This window comes from Zonotrichia leucophrys, chromosome 2, assembly GCF_028769735.1.
Source record: "Zonotrichia leucophrys gambelii isolate GWCS_2022_RI chromosome 2, RI_Zleu_2.0, whole genome shotgun sequence".
In the NCBI taxonomy this organism is placed as follows: Eukaryota; Metazoa; Chordata; class Aves; order Passeriformes; family Passerellidae; genus Zonotrichia; species Zonotrichia leucophrys.
In genome coordinates this window covers 14,476,445-14,492,872 of record NC_088171.1, presented here as the reverse complement: position 1 = coordinate 14,492,872, position 16,428 = coordinate 14,476,445, and the positions used below count along the sequence as shown (strand labels likewise).

The 16,428-nt window shown below is 39.3% G+C and overlaps 1 protein-coding gene across 16 annotated transcripts in view; it reads right to left on the bottom strand.

The window, feature by feature from the left end:
* Positions 1 to 16,428, bottom strand: part of PARD3 (par-3 family cell polarity regulator) — a 445,615-nt gene that overhangs the window by 266,650 nt on the left and 162,537 nt on the right. The window lies entirely within an intron of this gene.

Below are 16,428 nucleotides of genomic sequence, written 5' to 3'. Positions count from 1 at the left end.
CTCAAGGACAAGGTCTGTCCTTCAAACCACAGCCTTGCTGCTTGGCTGCACATGGAGAAAAGGAAGGGAAAACCAACCCCTCTGAACCAAGCACAGCTCAGTAGCTTTACAGCACAAAGCTATCTGTTGGGTGGTGTGCAAAATAAAAACATGCAACATGGGCTTGAACAGCCAGGAGGTTAAGGTGACATAAAGGCATTTTGAAGAGCAAGCAGGCAAAGCCTGGTGGCAAAGCAAGGGGTGGACTTGGACAACGTGTCCCCCACCCCACTGCCAGCACAACATGCTGCCAGGAAGCTGCAGGCCAGCCAAGGCAGCCTCCTGACCTTCTACAATATACTCTGCATTTCCCTCTCAAAACTTATGGAAGAGACTGTTTTCTCCTCTGCATTCTTCCTTTGCCTCTTCCTGACAGCTCAAGCAAGATCTGTGCTGATTAACCCTGATTCCCTCAGCCTTGCAGCTGGCGTGACTGACAGGAGAAAAATATTTCATTAGTAAAAAATGATGCAGCAGGAAGGTAGACTGATTGGAAAGAGATAAGGTTTTCTTAATATATGTAGAGGTCACATCCATTCTGGAAACTTTAATGGCACATTAAAGTTAGTTTCTTTTGAAAGAGAACCTAATTTTTTCCAATTTCATTTATTATCCTACAGCAAATACCCACACATCTATCCTCTCCTTGCCCAAACAGAAGTTTCACTGCCTGAATTTGTGACCTCTTAGTACTCTCCCACTCAGCATCAGAATAGAGAGGCTGTGATTTATCAGTTTTATTTCTCTTTATTGCAGCACTGAGAACTCTGAATGCAAAGTGCAAAGGAAAAAGGTGAAAGCAATGGCACCTAAGCAGTTGAGTCAGTGGGAAAGGCACAATGGGCAACAGCTGAGAATAAAAACCAGGACTGGGTTTTAATGCTTCAATGAAACAGTTCCCAAGGAAACTGAGGGTGCAGGTCTGGCAATACTAACAGGAAAACACAGTGACAGGAGCTGTTTGTTAAATGACTTGTCTCCATCTCGACAATAGCTTCATGTTAATGTTACATTTAATAATATTAAAGAATCTTATTCTGCAGGGGATTATGAATACACTGAAAAATACAGTAAGTCATGCCACACAATGAAAACATGCAAGTTTTTTTTAATCCACAAGGACTCCTGCTGCTGAGACATAAACAAGTGTTACATGACCGAACACCAAAACAGTCAATCTATTTCATGTTCATTCTGGTAAACAAGAATAACAAAGAATTAATGGGTTTTTTTCCCCACAAATGTTGTACTATTTCTCTTTGCTTTCAATTTTTTTATTTTTAATTTTCATAACAAAAGGTAATTTCCAGAAAATAAAATGCTTTATTTTCTAAATACATATACACTTACTAATATATATACACCTAAGTGCATAATGGAACTAGAATTAATTACAGGAATATTTCATAAAAGATTACTAATTATGAAGGAAAGTATTAATGGGCAGAGTTAAGTCTACTAAGAATTTGATTTCTCAGTATATAGTCATCCAGTCTAATAGAGGGTTTCCTTGATTGCCTTGTTTTCAACCACTTCAGCTTTCATCAAGCAGCTGAAGGCAAAGCATCTCCTTTCCCCCGATGACAAACACGCCACCAGTGCCCTATGAACCGCCAGGAGCTCTCTGAGCAGAGGTGGCTCAGTTGCAGCCCCAGCACTGGATGAAGTGACCCCTTCCCAGCAGTGCTGTGCTGCTGGCACAGCCCCCAGCACACTTTCTCCTTTCTTAGATCAGCCTGAGCCAAAAGGGGCTCTCTCGTATGTAGTGCCACTTAGGACAACTACCAATCTATATCTGTTCCAAGCAGCAGCCCATGCACATTATCATGTTTGCCTTCACTACCCACCCCACAACAGAGAATTACAATTTTCAAACATGAGTTCACTTGCTCCTTATGCTTGTACGTCTATATATAAGCACGGTGATAGCAAAATGTTCTTGTATTTTTACACTTCTTCTTCAAATTGCTTGACAAAACTAAAGTTCAGTTGGGTGAACTTCTGTAAGAAGAGAAGCCAAACTGGCAACAAAGAAAGAAAGGAAATCAAACCAGCATTTCTGGAGAGGAGCAAGTCATTATCTCTGCCTTGGCTTCTGCTTTGTAGTCAAAACCTGACAGTTTGCACAATGGTGAGTAGAGACTCATCAAAATACAGGTAGTCAATTATACAACGGAATTCCCAAATATTACTATGCTCTGGAGAGAACATTAACATGAGAAGCTTCTCTACAAAATCTACTCACAGATGAGCCACCTTTAGTATGACGAGTTTCATTTCAGTAAGTTCAGCTATTGAGATATTTTCAGATATTTACTGAACATTCCATTAAATCTTCTTAAAAAAGGTATTCTGTCAATATGAAGGTACAAATCATCTCTTCCGTCTCTTCTTATGGAAATGGTTCCACACCTAAGGAGAAGTGATTTGCTTTACAAAGCAAACTTTGCAATAAAGTGAACTATAGAAGACAAAAAATTTGTGTATCTTGCCTCTATGTATTTCCCAAGTTAACAAGAAACAAACACACGGCATTACTTTTTTTTTTATTACTGGAAGGGGACAGACACACAGAGCTGGCTCTAACCCATGCTGCTTGGCAATGGTCAGTGGGTCTTAATCTAAGAAGTAAATCTTGTTCACACTGTTCACCACAAGCTGGAAACATCTCCTGCATTCTCTTAACTCTGTTTCCTCTCCATTAAAACAACAACATAAAAGAATATATTGAACAGATTTTTTTTAACCAATATATTGTTAGTTAAAATCCTCTAGTTTACAGAATTTGACTAGAATTTATAGATTTGAAGAGGATATACTTTGAAATATTAAAAGGAAAATCAAAGGAAAAGAACTTAATAATTAAACCACAAGATAAAGTACGCATGGGACCGATGCAATGTCACTGATTCCAGGATGATGGCTGATACTGTTTGAAGTCTGTGGTTTCTTTGAAGAGTGGATAAAACAGCAATGAACTCTAATCACAAGGCTTCAAATTCTCTGTGGCACTAATGCACTGTAAATATTGATTTGCTTCTGCAGCTAAGGTGCCTTTTAAATAAGCACTTGAAATGGTAAATCTAATAATGAATTACAGGAAGTTTTAAAAGTCTAAGGAATAAAGAAAAATTAAATTAAAAATCCTGAAAGTTACCACTAACGCAGCTCTTGACTCACATTCAAGGACTTGAAGTATTCAACCAAGAGTCAACTTCAGAAAGAATTATGTTGACAGAGAATCCCATTAAGTTATGTATATAGCCAGAATTCTGCTACAAGATAGTTATTTGTAGGATAGATCCAAGCTGCATAACAAAACACTCACATTCATAATCATGAAATTCTGACTGGAAGTCTCATTTTATTAAAAGCAACAGCAGTTGCACTATAAATTATAAAAACAGCCAATACACATTTTATAACCATCTTTAAATGTAAAGAACACAGAGTTGTACCTTCCCTTCCTGCCAGCAATTCCATTTTTATTTTAAAAGGGTCATCACCTTCTCTGATTTTCAAATATGCTCACGAGCAAAAGTATTTGAGGATCTGGCAAATTTCATCCATAAAGCTGAGTATGCTGCCCTGTGTGCAGGCCCTCAGCACCATGGATGGTGGTCCCCCAGAGCAGAGCTAATTGATACCTTCCCATCCCAATTTCCTCTTGGGTGTCAGCTTGGAAGGCATGACTAGTAAAATACATAGTTATATTTATATAGCATGGCAAACATAATTTTACTCTGTGAAGGTTTCAGCTCCCCAGTGCCACTGCAGTTTGTGCAATTTGGTGTGCAGTGGATTTAAGGCACAGAAATGAAAAAATGATCTCAGAGTCATTTCTGGCCATCTCACACAGACCATCAGGCTCATGACAGATGAGTAGAGCGGAAGGGGATTTTTTTTTCTCTCCACACACTAAGAGACATCCTTGGGAAAATGATGAATCAGTGAAACCAAAAAACTCTGTGGGAAAGAATAGCTTTTAACCAAAAAGCTGTTCAGGTTAGACAGAGTTCCTGAAAGTGATCCCACAGATATATATGTACATCAGGGTGCACTGTATACACAAGACACACACAGATCCTGCATCAGCATCAAAAAACCACTCTGGGGATGGGAGACAGAAATTGAACAGCTCTGCTGTCTCCACCACCCATCCAGCTCATCATTCTACTCAAATCCTCATCTGGAGCCCAAGAGAAAGGATGAATCAGGGTCATCCTGGGGTTAAGGTAAGCAGGACTGCTTCTTTCAGCTTGAACTACTTGGAACTACAAGTTAAGGCTTTGTCTATATTTAATTGAAATATCTCTTTAAAAATATTTAGATTAGCCTTGAGTTTCACACTCCAGCACAGCTCCTGGAGTTCTGGTTCCAATTTCAGTAGGTTCAGTTCATCTCCTTGTTCCACTCAGTTGGACACAGCAGGAGCCAAACACCCCCTATGACATTCAAAAGCTCAAATCTCCAAATCTGTTCAACTTTCATATTTGCAAACCTCTAAAAACAAGGTGATGGTAACTTCCAAAGACCACCAAGGCTGTTGTAGACTTGACTATGGACAGCAGAAAAATAGTTGGAGGCAAAAACCAGCTGACTGTGAACTTATCTCCAAACTACATTAAACCCTAGTAGCAGCTAACATAAGCCAGCACTTCTCTACAAGATTAACAAAACAGTGCAAATCAAATGTAGATATCTTGAATTAGAAATGAAAGGAAAAAAACACCCTTAAGCCATTCCAAGAGGTGAAGAAGCGCTTCTGGGAAGACAACACCATCTGTCCTGCAGAAGAAAGCAGGCACACTACAGGGAGATGGCAGCTGGGATGGACACAAAACAGGGACACTGCAAAGCTACCACCAGTTGTAGGTGCTTTCAGAAACTTTTGAACGTCACAGCAAAGGAGGAGGATATACATATACTTATTTATACACACACCACCAACTTTCTCCTCATGGCCCAGAGCAGTATTTTTCTCCCTCATGGAATCCACTCCAAAAAAAAATAGTTTTCAGCACTTCCAAATGTTGAAATCTCCAGAATTTATTTGTATTATTCTCCCCAGGTTTATCCTCCTGTCACTAGTTACTCCCACCCTTTTAAAAAAACTCTTTTCATATGTCAGACCTCTCAAATCTCCCCTAAACAGCGCTACACAGCACATAACCTTTGCCTCTTTTAAGTCACTATTGCTGTTCATTTTTGTAAATATTATTCCAGTCTTAACTTGTTCAGAAGGCACCTTGAATAGTGTATTTCTTTTATGAAATACCCTCAGTGCTGTTTAAATCATCCCTGTCATCTTTTGAACGTTGATGCTAATACATAGTCAGCAGTAATCATATTTGGGTATTTTACTGTCATGGTATCAACCCAGAACATCCACAGAAATCCTGAAATGTCTTCTGTAGTCTTGCTTCAGCATCTGTCTTGATAATTAAAGTCTAAGTTCAGTTTAGATCAATGTCCTTATACATTATCTTCTATTTATTCAGGTTGAATCAAACTGTATTCAGCTGTGCAGCACATATCTGTTGGGTTATACATTTCCTTCCTTCCTTCATGCTATTTTATTTTCCCAGTCTATTAACAACTAGAAATTTAATTAACATACTCTTTACAGTACTGATTCTTTCAGATTTAAAGATGTTAAATAAAACCAAAAGTGACAGGAAGCCTCACAAAACCCTATTGGACATCAATCTCTAGACTAAGACTGCCTCCAACTTTTAAGATTTCTATGCTGATTTTTAATCCATGAAGTGTTTATGGTCACATTTCAAGACACTTAAATTTCTATCAAATGCTTCAACATTTGCAAATACTACATGAATTACCCAGTATTCACCTGCAAATGCCAAGTATTTTGTATTCATGGCTTTCCCTTTCAGAATTACAAGAAAGGTGACATAGTTTAGATAATTAGCATTTCTCTACTTGAAAATATGTTTATGCATAAAAAGATCAACTTCTAAAATTATATTTTTTACATTCAGAATTCTTGGTTAAATAACAAGACTTCTACAGCTCTTATAGAGAAAAAAATCATTGTTTCACACAACTCCAGATATTATAACTACTTCATGTAGAAACCAACTGTTTTAGTTGTTTTTCTAGCAATTCATCGTCAAACAACAGCTTATGTACTTCTCACAGACATATTTTCAATGTTATCAAATATTCTCTGTTTTCTTGTATATTTAGTTTTAAAATGGCACATTTATAATCATTTGCACATTAAAGCATGACCAAGTCACCATTAGCCTGTTTTCCTCCCACCGGTGCCCCACACAGTTGGAGCTCTGGCACGGAGCCACACCAGAGGCTGGGCCACAGCACTGAGAACTCAACATGGTCTGGCAGATGGCAGAAGAATGCAGCAACTTCTGTCCCCAGCCATCACACAACTGCACAGAAAAGACACTTGGCTACGTAAAACACACCAACAGGAGCCCACTGCATGCTAGCACACCTTTAAGAAACAGAGGACATTATGACAGCATGCCTATGATCAAAACTGGAAGAATGGGTAACAGAGAACAGAACACAAGCAAGCCACTGAAAAGATATCTTGTTACAAAGCAGAAGAAAGAAGAAAAGTCTTTACTTTCCTGGTATAATTTTCAGTTTCTTTTAATAGAACCTAAGTTTCTCATTTCCCCAACCATGCCTGCTCAATGACTTTGAAATTCAGAAAAAAAAAAAACAACCTGCCACAGTTTTATTTTAATAATGAGGTAATGTTAAATCCTTATCTTGAAAGGCCTTTAAAATAACAATCTTCCTTCTCTTTCTCTAATACTCTTTCTTCTTACTTTTGAATACTAGGATCCTGGAAGAAAATTATGATTGCACCCTGAAACTCAATTTACTTAGACACTGACTTTTAAAGCTAATTAGAGAAAGATCTTTAAAACTGAAATTAAAATTTAATTACCTTCACCCTCTCTGTCTCTTTTCTCTGGGCTCTTTTCTAAAATGCAAATATCTTTATATGCCAAAAGAAAAGACAAAAATGTCAGATTTTACAAATGTTCTACTCATCTCTGTCAAAAAATTGCGTTTCAGTATATTTTAATGAGCTACAGTCTCCAGGTTTTGAGTACATTCTTCATTATTTCCTTAAAACATCCTGGATTACCTCTTTACCTATTTTCATGCTACTGCTACATATGTAAGAAAAATGCACTTCTAGTCCCCCAGATGCCAAAATTTTTGCAAAAAATTTACATCTTACTTTTTCAAACAGTTTGTGTGACAGTAGGAAACATCAGCTTTGCTGCTGTTGAAGTTATTTTGCTTTCATTAGAGATCACTTTTCATTACTAATAACACTATGATTGATATTTAGTTATGTTTTAATGAAGACACTGTATTACACATCTTCATTCATTCTACAGTGCAAGCCAGAGTTTACAGTGACAGGAACAAATTCCTGGCTGCTTTGAGTTGATTAAACTTCAGCACTCTGAGACACAGGAAGGAAGCTGGCAGATATTTTTCTTACCACAACTTTGAAACATCCCCTGAAACTTAATGGAAAAATTCCTCCTGTTACCAAACATCATGCAGTGCTATGAAAACTGTCGATTGTTTATGGTCCAAATGCTTTGGGTAGGCTCAGAAATGCAACAATAGGATTTACATTGTAACTTGAAAAGCTCAGTTGGGAAGAACAAGAAATGTTTAAATGTGTATAATACACAGTACAGTTCTTTCATCAGTGACTTTCAGTCAGAGAATACCTGCTGTGGTTGCCAATGCCATGACACCCTTCTGGTCCCCAGGCCACTCCTGTGCTTTTACGTGAGGAGGGGAAGGGGTGGGAGAAGAGCAGCACCAGATATCAGGGGCTCAGTACTGCTGGTGAGCCTGTGTCCATTTCTGACTTATCACAGAATAAAGCTTCTCTCAACATCAGTTGCCAACACAGCCTCCTACATGCCTGCATGACCTCATGTGTGAAGTGAGAATTCCTATGTGGATCACTTGCAGATGCCAAAGAGTTAAACATGCTTAATTGCAATTCAGCAATTGAATTGTAATTAGCAAGAGATTTGTCACTAACACAAGTCCATACAAAGCTGGTACTGGAATCTCCCTCCTTTCCTACTCTCCATCAAAAAAACCTAATGCTTCACCCACTGGCTCATGAATGACATGACAAAAGAACAGAGAAGTAAAGACCTGCACTGCCCAGAGGGCTTCAGAGCCTGCAGGCTGTCCCTCAGCATCCCTCTGAGGGAACAGCCCAGGGGAGGAAATCCTACACACCAGCCACTCCCTGGGGAGGAAATGGAATCCTGCAGCATTTCTACCAATGGTCAGAATGGGAAAAACACCCCAAAACTTCTGAATTAGTAAGACATCACAATAGCACCATCACTAGACAGTCTGGTGGTACACAGGATATGCTAAATTAAGAGTGGAAGCTGGGATCCTACTGGGGTCCTAATTACGGGAACTGTGAACAAGTTACATGGGAGGGTTGTTTACTCAGTTACTTTTGAAGCAGAAAGGAAGAGGTATTCTTTGCCAATCATCAGAAGAATGCTCAGTCTTTGGAGGTGTCTGGCTGTTAATCTGCTACTTGTCCATGCCTTGGCAACATTCCTTTTCAGGCTGTGGTGAGCATGGCTGGCTCCAGCCTTGCTCCATTGCAGAGAAGTTCAGGAGACATCAAGAATTGAGCTGGGGGGCTTTTTGAGATATAAAAGCAATCCTGTATATCACAGGCCACTGTCAAGGTGGAGAAGTCAACAATTTGGGGATATCAGTGCCTGGAAGAGGATCTCAGCCTGAGTTACACAAAATCCAGATAGCTTCATTACAGAAATGATTTAGACAGATTTTTAACTGAAGCACAATAATTATGACAACCAAGTAAACTTGACCACAGTCATTTAAAAGGTTAGAGGTTTTGGACAGAAATTATATATGCATAGCTACATGCACAAAATAAAAAAAAAAAAAAATTAAAAAAAAAAAAAAAAAAAAAAAAAAAAAAAAAAAAAAAAAACAAAAAAAAACCCAGAACACGTGGGAAGGAATTGCCTCTATGCACACTACTGAGTTTCCAACACAGCAAACAACATTTACAACTAATGTCTATAATAAGACAGAGTGAACAGAGTCCTGAACTTCTATTAAAAATTACCAACAGCTTCTGCAATCTTAATGGCACTTGCTCTTGTTTCCATGACAGAAACATTTACTAGGATTATTAGAAGCATGTTGGTACATTCATGAAACATGCTCTCATTATCAAATGCTCTCATTATCAAATATCTGTGAGTTAATGTTGCACTGAACTCCTATCTGCTGCTGATGACCAAGAAGAGCAAAAGATCTCAAGCAGAAGTAGGAAAAGGCCACGTCATGCCATCCCGTGTGCCCATAAACAAGATTTAGCAGAAGGCTCTTCTGCACGCAGGGACTAACACTGCTCAAAGGCAAAGCACAGAGCATAAAGATCCCAAGAATATTATTTTCTGTCATTCAGTTGCAAGTATCAAGCTGTATCCCCACAAACAAACAGAACATTTGCGTGTTTAAGTAATGAGATGAAATGCCACCAACCCTCCTGGTCCACAGGGGACACACGACAGCAGAGCTGCCATGACTGTGACACGGGAGGGCAGATAGTGCTGCTCCCTGCCAGTGTGTGTGATGCTGTGCCTGACCTTTCATTGGGGTAGGTCAGAGAACAGTCTGGAAGCTGCAAAGTTTGGTGACTACACAAAACTAATGGTGACCAAACAAGGTCTTTCCAACCACAGAGTGGGGTATAAGAAGCTCCAGCTTCAACACAACATGCTAAAATCTTCTGTTATTTTTAACATTAAAGATCACCTTCTGCAGAAAACTCTGGTGTTGCCAGTAGCCAAACAGTAAGGCAATCCAGCCTACACGGGAAGATTGTTCAGATAATGCCCCAATGGGACAAGAACACACAATGCCTGCTGTTCTCCATGGGGTGACAGACCAGCAGACAGCCTCAATTCTTTTCTAGATATCCCCTTACTATTTAAAACCATGCCTAGTGAACAGTAGCAAACTAGTGATACTTGAAGTATGCGCAAAGTTGAGCATGTACATGTACTTTTCAAAGCCCCCTAAAACAACAGGGAGCATAAATTGCTCTGTTTTGGAAATGAAGAATATTTTCTACACCTTGAAAAAACTTTGGCACTGTCTTTCCTTTTTCTCTTCCTATTTTTTTTTAATTTTTATTTCCCCTCTGGTTTTTCCCCCCCATTCATCTCCTTCTACAGCCCTGGAAACATGCAGTTGCACCGCATGCTTAATTATGTGCCTCTCACTCCATTTTTTAACTTCACATTGCCAAATCTGAAGAGAGTAAAAAATTATTCCTTTAAGTTCAAAACCAAGAATAAGCCAGTAGACAGAGCTTCAACTGAGGTTCAAAAGGAAATCTTGCTACATGAAAGACAGTTCGTGAATTTTTGGATCAATGATTTTTCATGCTTGCAGTTGCCAAATTTCATTAGAATTTGTGATTGGTTCTAGCCCAGAGATGAAGATCATCTTTCTTAGTGTAGAAACAGCTTTAGCCAGAACTAACAGAAGATATTTACTGAAATACTATGGTATATACTTCATGCCAGAATTTGTCAGATTCCCAGCAGCTAACTTTTCCAAGCTGTTTGCTCACCACAAGGCTCCCTCCTTGTCTCATCCTAGAATGTGCTGGAAAAATTTCAAGTATCTGCATGCAGAGAGGGCACATGAGGTGGACAAATTTAATTTTACAAGATCTGTAAATATTTATTCGTATTATTTATTATTATTATTCATTTTATGTTGTTAAGGAATTCTCACTTTGTTTCATTCTTAAAGGAAGATTAATAAGGCAGTTATTTTTCTGCAGCCCAAAATATATTGATAGACTGAAATGAGAAAAAGAGTGGACTACCAGTATGTTTTACTTGGTTTTCTTCCATTAGCATGAGCAATTGGAGGTTTCAGCTTAAACATGAGGAAAGTCAACAAATTCCAAAGAAAATCAATAGCCCAGGACAGGTTATCCTGGAAATGCCATGCAAGTAGTCAGCTGGACAAGAGTACTCTGCAAAACCCCTCACACTCTGCACTCTACACCAAGCAGAAGAAAACGTGTTGTTCCAACTGGTCTGGCCACTGAATGGCTTCCTCTGCACCTGAGCCAGACAAGCACCTCGTGCACTTGGGCACCTCACTCCTCGTGCACTTGGGCACTTCGCTCACTCCCAAAACCTCCCTGCAGAAAGACTGTAAGGTAACAAAATCTCTGCTGAGGATGGACAGGAGGAAAAACAGGAAAACAAAGGAACTACAGTTGTTCTAATTCCCATGAGTCCATGGCCAGGGTTGCTTTCCTCATGGACAGAGTGCTCACTTCCCTGAATGCCACAAACCCTGACATAGCCCCGCAGTGTCAACGCTAAGACTTCAGTCCATGGCAAAATGGATCCAGGAGCAAAGAGGGAATATGGAAGGGTCACTCTCCATCCAAATGCCAAGATGAAGATGCAAAGAAGTGCTACTTTTCTAGCTAAGTGCCCCAGCTGCATGGGGATACCAGGCAGGATGTAGAAGAGCACTATGGCATCCTGTCCTCAGCATCCGTGGCTTCCCCTACCCACCCGGTACCAAAACCATAACATGCTCCTGTTATAACCAAAAATAAAATTCAGTGTAATAATACTTTTAGCTTAAGTTAATTCTTCACAAAGGAAGAACGTTCTCTGTGGAACGCAATTCCTCCAAATTTTCCACTCCTCAAAAGGAAGTTAGCTTGCATTACCACTAAAAGAAAGCCACAGGGAAAAGAGAGCCATCTCCCGTACTGAGAGACCTATTTCTTTAACCTACCTAAGAGCAAATGGTTTCAGGGAACAAGTCTTATTATCACAATTTTATACTATATTAGAATTTAGAACACTTGCTAGTAGTAAGACCTTCCTATCCTAGATTTTCAATCCATGCATCCTTACATGGCTTGTGCAAAACACCTTGCCATTCACAGAATAAACACAAGGAAGATGCACAAACAACTGTGAGTGGGAGAACATCCATAGGCTCTCACAGATCATCAATTTCTCTGCAGCATGCACCACACAGTCAATGTGCTCCCAGCAGGAATCACCTCTGTTTTTGAAGTTGCTAGTTAAAAATCTGAAAATTTACTAAAAATGTTCTCATTATGCACCATTTTTTACATCAAATATGGTGCTTCTGACTAAAACCACTTTACTGGTTAATACAAGTAGCTATCTTGTGTTTTATATAAAATAAGAAAGAAGAAAAAACAGGTTATTATTGTTTAGCTACCTATGTTTATACAGTCTCTGAAGGCAGAGTATTTTATAACTATATGAGAGCTAGTGTATTTAATATTTCATATGAGATGTCAAAAATCTACTGCATTAAATAACATCTAAGATATTACTCATCACTACAAATACAAAGGCTACCTAAAACAGAGTTACTTTTCACAGATGTTTTTTGAAGTCATGACAGAAGAGTAAACTTGCATTCCTACATATTATCTTTAGTAGGGATTTTGTCTCAAGAAAAACTGAAACATTATCATTTATACCATTCACATAAACACGAAAAATACTCCTTAAATGTTTCTGAAACTGAATCATTTTCTGAGGACAAGTTCATTACTTTGTGTTCTCCTCTGGAATTCTTAGAACTATTTTAAAAGTTACTAATTCATGACAGAGTTCACTTTTCTTTTTTTCAGATGAGATTTTGACTTATATATTTTTCAAGCTTTTGAAAATACTTCCAAAGGATGTTTAAGATTTTTATTCTCAAGCTCAAATTAAGGAAAGAAAACTTACCCATTGGTCATGCAACACATACAAAATGCAAACGTTCTCAACAATTTTAAAACGAAGCCAAGACTTTGCATATGTGCATTAAGATTCAGAAGCCCGAATGTCAATAATGGAGGGTGTTCCATCCCCTCCACAACAGAACATTTCCAATCAAAGTGGGGTTTTTATCATGCAAAAGCCAACAAGGCAAAAGACCACTCATGGAGGAACAACTCCTGGCTGCAGGAATTACAAAACCTCAAGGGGGACAAATTGAGCTGTACCTTGTTCCATGCCCAGCATCAAGCAAGCCTCACTAACATCCCTCAGTTTTTACTACCTCTTGGAATACAACCATCATCACACCTTCTTTTGTGATTCCTACGGCAATTCTAATCTAGGGAAGATTAAAACAAACCAAACAGCCATATGTACTTTTTCTGAGATGACCAAAACCATTCGTGCAAAGGAATGCTGCTGCCATGTTCCTCATAAACAGCTGGGTTACCTCAAATGTGAGTGCTGGACCTAAACCCCCTATGAAATGTAAAGTGTTTTTGCTGTTTCCACACAGCTGCTGAGGAGAAAAGCAGTTAAATATCTCGGACAGCTCTGCTAGTTCTCTTGAGCAGCAACACCTCAGTAGGGCTGGAACTGGGAGCCAAAACGACCCAAGGCCACACACATTCAAATGTCCACATTCCTCACTGCTGGCTGGCACAGGGACAGCAATGGGATGCTGCCCCCTTGGCCTGCCAACTCCAGGAGAAAGGAAGAGGCAGAGATCACAAGACTGAGAGGTGATTATGCTCAGCACACCCAAAACCTGCAGGCAGGTACACAATATCTCCAGCAGGTCACTGGATCATGCTGTCACACATAACCATAAAACAGTCCCTTTCTGACCACAGACATTCTGCATTTCTTGTCCTGTGCACACTTTGTGCTTTAGGAAGTCCTGTGACACAGACTGAGAGGAGAGCACCATCTTTTCAGTAAATGGCACTTCCCAACCCCCTTCCTGAGGGGTTTTAAACTATTTTGTTTCCCTCTTCACACTACAGGAGAGAAAAAACAAAGAAGTGGACATGACACGCTTTGAATTGCATTCTGGTGGGATTCACCTAGACATGACTGAATGATAACAAGCTTAATCCACAAAAATATAATACTAAGTTCTTTAACAAAATACACTTTAAAAGAGCAGATTTGCTATCAAAGAAAACCAACCTCTCTGTTCCCAAACTGAAGGATAAAAGTCTTTGCATGAACAAAACAAACAGAGAAAATCTTGGATCAAAATTCACTCAGCAGCATGAGACTGAAAAAAATTTCCTGCTGATTTACTGCACGGTAGTTTGCTTGTCTAGCCTTTCCAAACAGCAATCTAACATCAGTGTGAGGACAGCAAGAGGGAAAATTGCTGCCTAAGTGGCAGGTTTGTTATTGTTTGACAATTCTAAAGAGTTCACTAGAAACTTCTAAAAAGAGCATCTTTAATTCCCTGAAATTACTGATAATCGGCCAAGTGAATGGAGAACAATTATGAGGAAAATTGAATGCTTCCAAATGCCAATTTGCTGTATATCCTGAATTAATATTGCATAAGCATATCTAGTCTCTTGCTGTAAAAGCAAAGGACTAAAATCCTAGGCCCACAGGCAGTCTTGCATGCCTCTCCTCACAGATTTCTGTATCATCATTTTTGCATTTTATAATCATACTTACCATTTATGCGGTGACTTATATATTTAACCTATTTTTCTCTCAAACCTCCCCCCACAATCTGTCAGGTAAACTGTCTTCTGCATTAAATGTTCAACAATAAGCAGTCACACACAACAGCATGAAGCCCCTAATACAGCCAGAGATATAAGCTGGTTTCTCCTACTAATTAAGTCAGAGCACACTTGAAGCCATTGTTGCAAAATACAGTCTTTGGAATTTTTTGTAATACAGCTATGCCAGCAGTTGGCCATGAAGTACAGTGAGAAGAATAAATAGCCTGGGAAGAAAAAGGCTCAAAACATCCTTTTTTTTTTTTTTTTTTTAGCTGAGCCAAAACAGATCAGTTTCTGCTGAAGGGCCAAAAACGTATTAAAAGTTAATCAAGAATTTTTGTAAGCCTCAGTTTCCTGGGCAGCAGCTGATTTGCTAGCCAGTCCCCCAGGAGAACACAACCAGCCCAAGCCATGGTGACTCAGCCAGATGCTGTCCATCCTCCTTAGTCTGCACTTCCTCTGCACCAAGGAGGAGCTGAATCAAAAAACAAATGCAAAACAAAAAACCTTTTAAATTAATTTTAAAGCAAAGCAAAACAAAGCAAACCTAACCAACAAACCCCACCTACAAACAAAATGTAGGATATGGAAGAATGGAAACCTGGCTGCTGGAAGGTTTGCAGAAGCAAAGAGTATTGGAGCAGTACATACAGATTTCTGTGGCAGACAGGATGGGAAGACTACAGAATTGGCTGGAAAGGACATTGTAAACAACAAGAAAGGGGGAAAAGCTGCACCACAAAAATAAAATGTTAAGAAAACAAATGCAGAAGAATCCTAAAATGAGGAAAGCATAGGTCCAAGTATGCAAAGAATCATTCACTACATGCATTGCAGCACTGCTGTGAGACTCCAAACAAGACTCATAACTCAAAACCTGAAGACACCCTGTGATCATCCTGTCAAACACCTATATAAGCCCAGGTACACCATGCAATAATGTCTGCATTTAGTCTTTTACTTCTGTTGGAAATACAGAAAAATATTGACTTTAATTTCAAGACTTCAGGAGACAGAGAATCCATCACAGCCCCAGGACTGTCATTTTTAAAGCTCTGCAATTCAGTGGATGTCTTCCATGTCAGACAATCCAGTTTGTGTTTCAGGAAAGGTAATTCAAAATGTCATCATGCACTTAGACAAATCTAACATTACACACTACCGTTTTTCATTTTGTGATTAACACTTGAGAAACAACAAAAGTGTATTCATGTGGGATTATCCCCCCTTTTCATGTCTAACTTTTTTTGTTTTTTCTTTTCTTCAGTTTCTGGCACGGACCAGGTCTCAGGTTCTACAGAGAGCTCTGCAAAGAGAAAGGGTGAGCAGGAGGGCAGCAGCAACCTACTCACTTTTTCTCTCCTAGTCATACATCATTTACATGGGTCCTAGGGTAACTGTTTATACAGCACTATAACATCAAGGAAACAGTTATGTATTTTTATTTGTCCCCAGGGAGGCAAACATTCCCTGCCACCAGCTCCCCTTCCGGCCTCCCCCTCCCCTTTTCTGATCCACACATCTTGGTTCTTTAATTCTTCATGCCTTCTCTTTTCTGTCCTCCTTCTGTTTCTGATCACAAGCTGATACAAAGTGGTTGTCTCCTTTCTAAAATTTCCATGAGGCATCAAGTTAACCCAGATGCACTGGGTTCTCAGTCTGGAAGTCAGCAAAGGGAAGCAGAAGGAAGGAGCATCAAGTCACCAGCTAACCTTCTCTGGGTTAAAGCCTCACCCCATCACATGTGCTGAGCATCTCACATTCCACAGCTT